Here is a 6,964-nt window from a genome sequence, read left to right on the forward strand (position 1 = left end):
AATATGACTCTAGATTTTGGTTGAATAAAACACATTTTCTTAATTTCCCTAAAATATTAATTTGCTGTATAATGTAACATTTCGAACATGAATATAATTTAAAATAAATGATATAATTAATATAAATGAATGAAAAGACATTTGTAGATTACTACAGCACTTCTGACCTATTAATAGTGATTATATATAAATAATCAATTTATAATTATGAACCTAAACTTAATAATTAATTAGATTGTTTAGTAATTGAAATTATTTAAATTTTTCTCCCACAAAAGAAAGAATGAAATTTGAATATACACTATAAAAATCAATTGCATTGCATTAATTTGTGATGATGTGTCAGAATAGCATTCAGTTTTAGTTTAAAAAAAATAAATAAAAAAAATAAAAATAAATATTGTATATATGAAGGATTTTAATTTGAGGTTATATTTATGGCTATGTCTGAGCTGTAAATGTGAAAGATTTTCATTTCTCTTGTCTGTTGTGTGGTGCCTTGAGGACATGCGGATGTTCTGGTTAGAGATGTGCAGCGCATTAATGCAGGAGAGCTGATCTGGCCTGTTTGCTTTTAAAGAGTTTCGCGATATTTCAGTGGACCAGAGGGTATTTTTAAAATAAAATCAACACAATTGGATATTAATGATAATACTAATACTAATGCAATATCAATTTAAATAATAAAAAAAATTCAGGCATAATTTTTGTTTCCATTTCCCAGTTCTTTTAATCATTCTATCTGTGGTTGCTGTGCACAAGGAAATGTGCAAGTCCAACACACTGCATCCACAAAAGCCAACCCCCATTGGCTGCGTGAAATGATTGACACCTGTTCTGCACCTATTAGACATCTCAGTCTGTGTTGACAGAGCACCTGGGAGCTGCGGATTGGTTACTCATTTTGATGTGCGTGTTTACAGGTATCAGCACAGGGACAACAATCTAGAATCCTTTGCTTACCGAGGTGTCACTCAACCCCATTGTGAGGTCTGCTAAAAGTGAACCGCTGAATTTCATTTACACCAGTGCGCCAAAACAATCTTTAATCTTTAATCCTAAAAATCCGGCACTGAACACCAGGAATGAGAGAGAACATGAAAAACAGGGTTAGATAGGTGGAAGAAAAAGGAGTACTTTTATGTTGCCTGATGATGTGTGCTTTGCATTTGGACGTCCCTACAAAATAAATGTAGACTTTTCAAGGCAGATTAAGTAAATAAAAAAGAAAAGGAAAAAGTTGGCTTGTTTCTGGAATGAATTTAATTACACAAGTTTTCTTGATTTGCACATCTTCTGACATCCATGTCGGAGAGTTTGTTGTGTTGTTGTTTGATGTGCTTTGCCACATACTATTCTTTGCTGTGTTAGTCAAATGTGTAAAATCCCTTAGAGGGTCTGAGCAGTGATCACGCCGTCTGGAGCAAATACAGATGGTCATCTCGCATCTCATTCCATCTGATTACTGCAATGATGTGGATAATCCTCATGAACCTCTCACGACTGGGCTGCTGTTATACACTCATACGTGTTGCCAGATCAAACAAGAGCTTTGGCTTTCCAGCATCTTACTTTATTTTCTATGTCACTGATATGCAAGGGGCTTATTAGGAGATAGTTCTTCCAAAACTGTTGTTCTAAACCCGTATGAGCACAAAATGAGATGTTCACAATTAAGTTTCGGTGTCAGTCACCGTTCACTTTTATTGTATGGAGAAAAGATGCAAAGAAAGTGAATGGTGACTGAGGCTAACATTTTGCCCAACATCTCCTTTTGTGTTCCACAGAAAAAAGAAAGTCATATGTACATTTTTGAACAAACATTTTTGACTGAACTATTACTTTAATATTCTTTGTCTTCCCATGTCTGTTTTTGAAAAGCACTGAGAGAGGGCTGTCTTGCACCTCGGAAAAGCATTTGGATCATTTGTAGGCCTGAATCACACATTCTAACTGAAACACACATCCAGTTAAAATATGATAATTCAATCCCGCTCTGTTTTTATTAAATCAAGCTCTCGGAATGCTGCGCTCTGCCTGATAGCGCTGTTATTGTTTGTGTAAAACACATTTTCTTTCTCTGCCTCCCTCTCTTTTGGACTAGGGGTAGATGTTAGTGGCCAGTATGGAGGTAGTACGTCAGAGGAGACTAAAATGAGATTTCTCAGCGTGTTGTGTGTGTACGTGCGCGTGGGACGTGATGTGTGAGACTAATGGCTGTCGGTTTGGTGCCTTGGTGTTTTCATTCTGGATGATGTCCTGCAATCAGAATATATATATATATATATATATATATATATATATATATATATATATATATAAGATGGATAAAACAAAGAAAAAAGGGGATTAGAAAGAAAAGAAGAAAGAAAAAGAAAGAAAGAAAGAAAGAAAGAAAGAAGGAACACACGCAGAAGGGGAGGAGGGTCCGTTTATTCCTCCATCCCCCCTCCTCCTTTTCATCTGTCTCTTCTCTCTACCTCTGGAATATAATCCACTATCTCCTGACCTTCAAATCATGCCGCGCTGCAGTCATTCCAATTCACTAGCCACTATGAGCGTGAAATGTCCTCTAGCCCACTTCCCTCTCTCGGCATGGCCTCGCTTCCTCTTTTGCTCTCTCCGCCCCTGCACGTATTACACACACATGATCATGCAAAAAAAAAAAAAGCCATGATACAGAGAAAAACTGCCCATATCTGTCCATATTACCAATTTTAAATGTCTTTTTTTTTTCTTTTCTTGTGTGAATCAATCACATTTTGTCAATGGGGGACTTTTAAGTATTAATTACTTAATCATAAATACATTTAAAAGTGAATATGGCATTTCATCAGCCTTACATTTGGCTTGAAAACATATAAGTGGATAATATATGTTTTTGGTTTCAAAAACCTGCAGCGATCAGACTTGATATTTGTTGTGTCTTTGTATCTGTGTGTGCGCATGTGGGAAGCTGACATGAAATACTTTTGGCAATACTTTTGTTCTGTGGTCACGGTTTGACATGCATTTTATAACAAACATTTTAAACAACATTTTGCCAATTATTTTATAATTATTATGCATATGACTTCAAATTAATTGAAAGGCTGCAACGAATATATTTGTGGGTCTACTTTATTTATTTATTTATTTATTTATTGTCACACTACAGGACCATTTCAAATGAACTGTTGAGGGCAAAAAGGTAAATAAATATGTTGAAATACTTAAAGGTGTAATTGTTTGAAGTATGTTGAATTATGGCTTACACTGACACCTAGCGGCCTGGAAGCCGCATCATTCAAACACCAACATGATCACACAGGAAGTCGGCATGCTGTTTCTGAATGTTCCATTACCCTAGAATCGGCAACAGTATGCCGACTCACTGACATGCCCTATCTCCCATCTGACATATTTGGAATGGCTCAACAACAATTACTTTATCTCGTTGCTCAACTTGTAGTGCGTTGACCACAGTTCAATCCCCAATCAAATGAGGAAGTAATCACGTTTGTGTAAACAATCAAGAGCATGATAAGGAGGATGAATTTTTGTCCCTAACATTGCATTTTGTCTCTACTAGTGGTTAGGGTTAGATTTGGGTTTTGGTTGGGGGGGTAGATTAAATAAAATAAGCATTTCTCTTCACTGTTTACACCCTGTTCAGCTGAAAGCAATTCTTTTAACAACTGGCTTCTAGTGACCCCTCATGGATATAAATGGATGTCACACTTGTTTATATGCTCTGAAACACTTATCACTTTAGCCTCTGGAGGCACTGTTTCCAAATTCGGTCAACATATACTGATTTCGGCTAAAGAAATATCGGCACACACTTGCCGATTTTTATGCGAGATCAGGCTGTAAACACAGCAGTTTTTCAGTTACCAATGCCATTGTAGAAATTCACTATTTCTCAGGAAATTCACAGGATTCATTTAATCTATGAATAAAAGTGTCCAATAACAGGGAAGTTACTGAGATTAACTGATTAGTATTCAGCTGGTCATTTTTTTTATTTTATTTTTTATTTAATCAGGGACAGTACACATTAATAATACAAAAGAAATGTAAAATTTGCCAGATTTAGCCAAATTGGCTAATTTTCATCTGTTGTCCATGAATTATGTATTCTTACACATACAAGGAATTTGTCTTGGTGACAAGCTTCCAGTGCACAAACAATACAGCAACAAGACAGAGATAATCATACAAATATAGAATATGTAAAATAAAACAGATTTTATAAAGTCACATTTATGACTGGAGTCTTAATCTCATGTGAGTGCCCATGATTTTATATAAATGTTTCAAAATTACTATTCATTTCTTTAGAAGTTAAACTTTTTAAATGAGGAAAAAAATTACTGAGTGCACCTTTAAAAGAAATTTAGAACTGTTGCTGCACCTAAAATATGAACTTTACCTGCCTACATTCTGTTAATTTTTAACCTAAAACTTTGATGTTCATAAAAAAAAAACAAGATGTCAACTACCCATGTACAAATTTCATCTGCAGTTATGGGAAAACAACTTCATAAGACTGTTTGAACACATACTCTGGATTTGTTGCACAGTGCCATATTTTAAAAACCTATTATTGAAAATACTAATGCTAATAAATCTGTGATTACTAATACATTTCAAATGATCCATTCGTAAATCTGCTGTGTATTTGATGCTGTCACGGGCACTTGAATCTGGAGGGAGTATCTCCACACTGAGGGTCAAGAGGGGTTCTGAAGCCTTGCCATTTCTGAGAGGGAGAGAGAGAGAGAGAGAGAGAGAGAGAGAGAGAGAGAGAGAGAGAGAGAGAGAGAGAGAGAGAGATGCCTATAAATGCATTATAAAAAATAAATAAAGTGGTAGTTCAAATAACTTCAGCATTGTGTTCTTCACATAAAATTGAAGGTGAGATTGTGACATGGTGAGTATATTCATGGTGTGTGAGGTGGATGTGATTTTATTTCCTCACTTCCTTACAGTGGGTTTGGTGTGGGTGAAAAGAGTAACCCTTATTGCACTCAACCTCAAAGCTGGGGTTGATTCATTGAACACTTTTTTTTTCTCTCTCTTATTCTTTCTCTCCATTCACTTGCTCTTAAGTAAGTGTGAAATAAGAATTTGCTGTATGTCCCTCCTGGATTTTTCTGTAACTATTCATTTTCACCAGCCAACCAATTATTTTTCCTTTATCTGTTTTCTTTTGCTATGGTTAGTGATATGAAATCTATCCATTTAACAACACAACATTTATATCTGATGCCATATTCTGCATTTTTACATATTTTCTCCCAATTATGGAGCCTGTGATTGGATCACTCATTTGATGTGGGTCTGGACTCAATTGAAATGCATTGACTTGTGAAGGCACTGTGAAGTCTGTTTGAATTGACACAGTCAGCATCAATTAAACCGTGAGATCTGAGCATCCATAATACGCAGGTTTTGTTCTTCATCTACAGTAACAGAAGTGCTCTATTCAGCTCTGTGATTTCTTCTCTCATAATGCCCCCAGTATCAAGGACAGCTTATCAGAGGCATGAAAACAGAACAGAGCCCCATGCCACTGTACCTGCAGATCAGTTTTGGGGAAGCCTTAAAAACTGTAGCTTTCCAAGCAACAAGATTGGCCTACTCATAATTTAAAGTAGTTAAACTACAGTCAAGCTTTCCTTCTGAAAATGCACAGGAGTTAGCTACACAACAAGCTACCAACAAAAACTCGCTAACTACATTGAAGCTATTTTATGTGGAGGGCCAGATTACTCAAAAAGTAATCATTAAATAAATATTTTAATAAATCAGTAAATAATGAGATTTTTAAAACTATAAAATCATTAAATTAATCAGTAAATCAATACATGTCTGAAAAATGTATTTAATTCTCATTTTAGTATTATCTTTGGATTGATTTTTCATTATTACACTAACTTTGATAACTGTAACCCTAAAATAAATAAATAGATAAAAATAAAATCTTGCAGCATGTGCTTAAATACAAAATCAACCCAAAGTAAATGCGGATGCAACCTAGTGCTAAAATGAAATTAAAGGGACATAAAGTGATTTATTTAGTAATTTAATCAATAATTTAATTATTTTTATTATTTTTTAACAGTGTAATTATGTTTAATGTTTTTTTATTTTATTTTTTTATTTTTTATTTAATGATTTAATTTGGCATAATTTGGCCCTCCAAAATATTAGGGTACAACATATTTAAAAACAAATATCAAGTGATTTAATTCATTTTCACAATCAGAGCAGTATTTATCTGCCATGGAAAAAATAAGGATCTCAATTAGGGTGCCTGAAATAAATTGTACAAAATACTACTACTAAAACTTGAACTTTTTTTTTTTTACAGAAATTGTTTTACTATAGTAATACTGTATTATCCATATAATAACCATGGTTTTACTATAGTAATATTGTAGAAACCATAACTGTAGTAACCATTGTCAATTTTGTGGTTACAATGGTTTTACTACAAATACCATGGTTAAACTATGACTTATGTAGTAAAATCACAGTTAATTTTTGCAAGGATATAGGTAACTAATTGAAAGCAGTGATGAACAGCAGCATTGTATTTTGCTACAAAATGAACACATATTGTAAAATGCATTCAGATAGGTGACGTAAATGGACTTCAGTGCGGTGACTGAAATGAATTGATGAATCCTCTTTCAAACCACGTCTTTTAAATGAACTTCCAGAATGAATGGATTCACTGAAACAAATCAGACTTTCCGGTGCTGATATGAAAGAGGAAAATTGTAGGAAATGTTCATTCTAGGAAAACTGTATTTGATTATCGCCTCAGTTTGCTTGGCTGCAAAGCTGCACATACAAAACACTTTGACAAAAAATGCAGCAATGTAGTGTTTTGTTGCATTACATTGCTGCTTGTTGTGCAAAGTAGCTTCTTACTAGAAAATATACTCAGTTTTGAAAACAGCTGACCTGCTGT

Source organism: Myxocyprinus asiaticus, chromosome 1 (assembly GCF_019703515.2).
Source record: "Myxocyprinus asiaticus isolate MX2 ecotype Aquarium Trade chromosome 1, UBuf_Myxa_2, whole genome shotgun sequence".
Lineage (NCBI taxonomy): Eukaryota > Metazoa > Chordata > Actinopteri > Cypriniformes > Catostomidae > Myxocyprinus > Myxocyprinus asiaticus.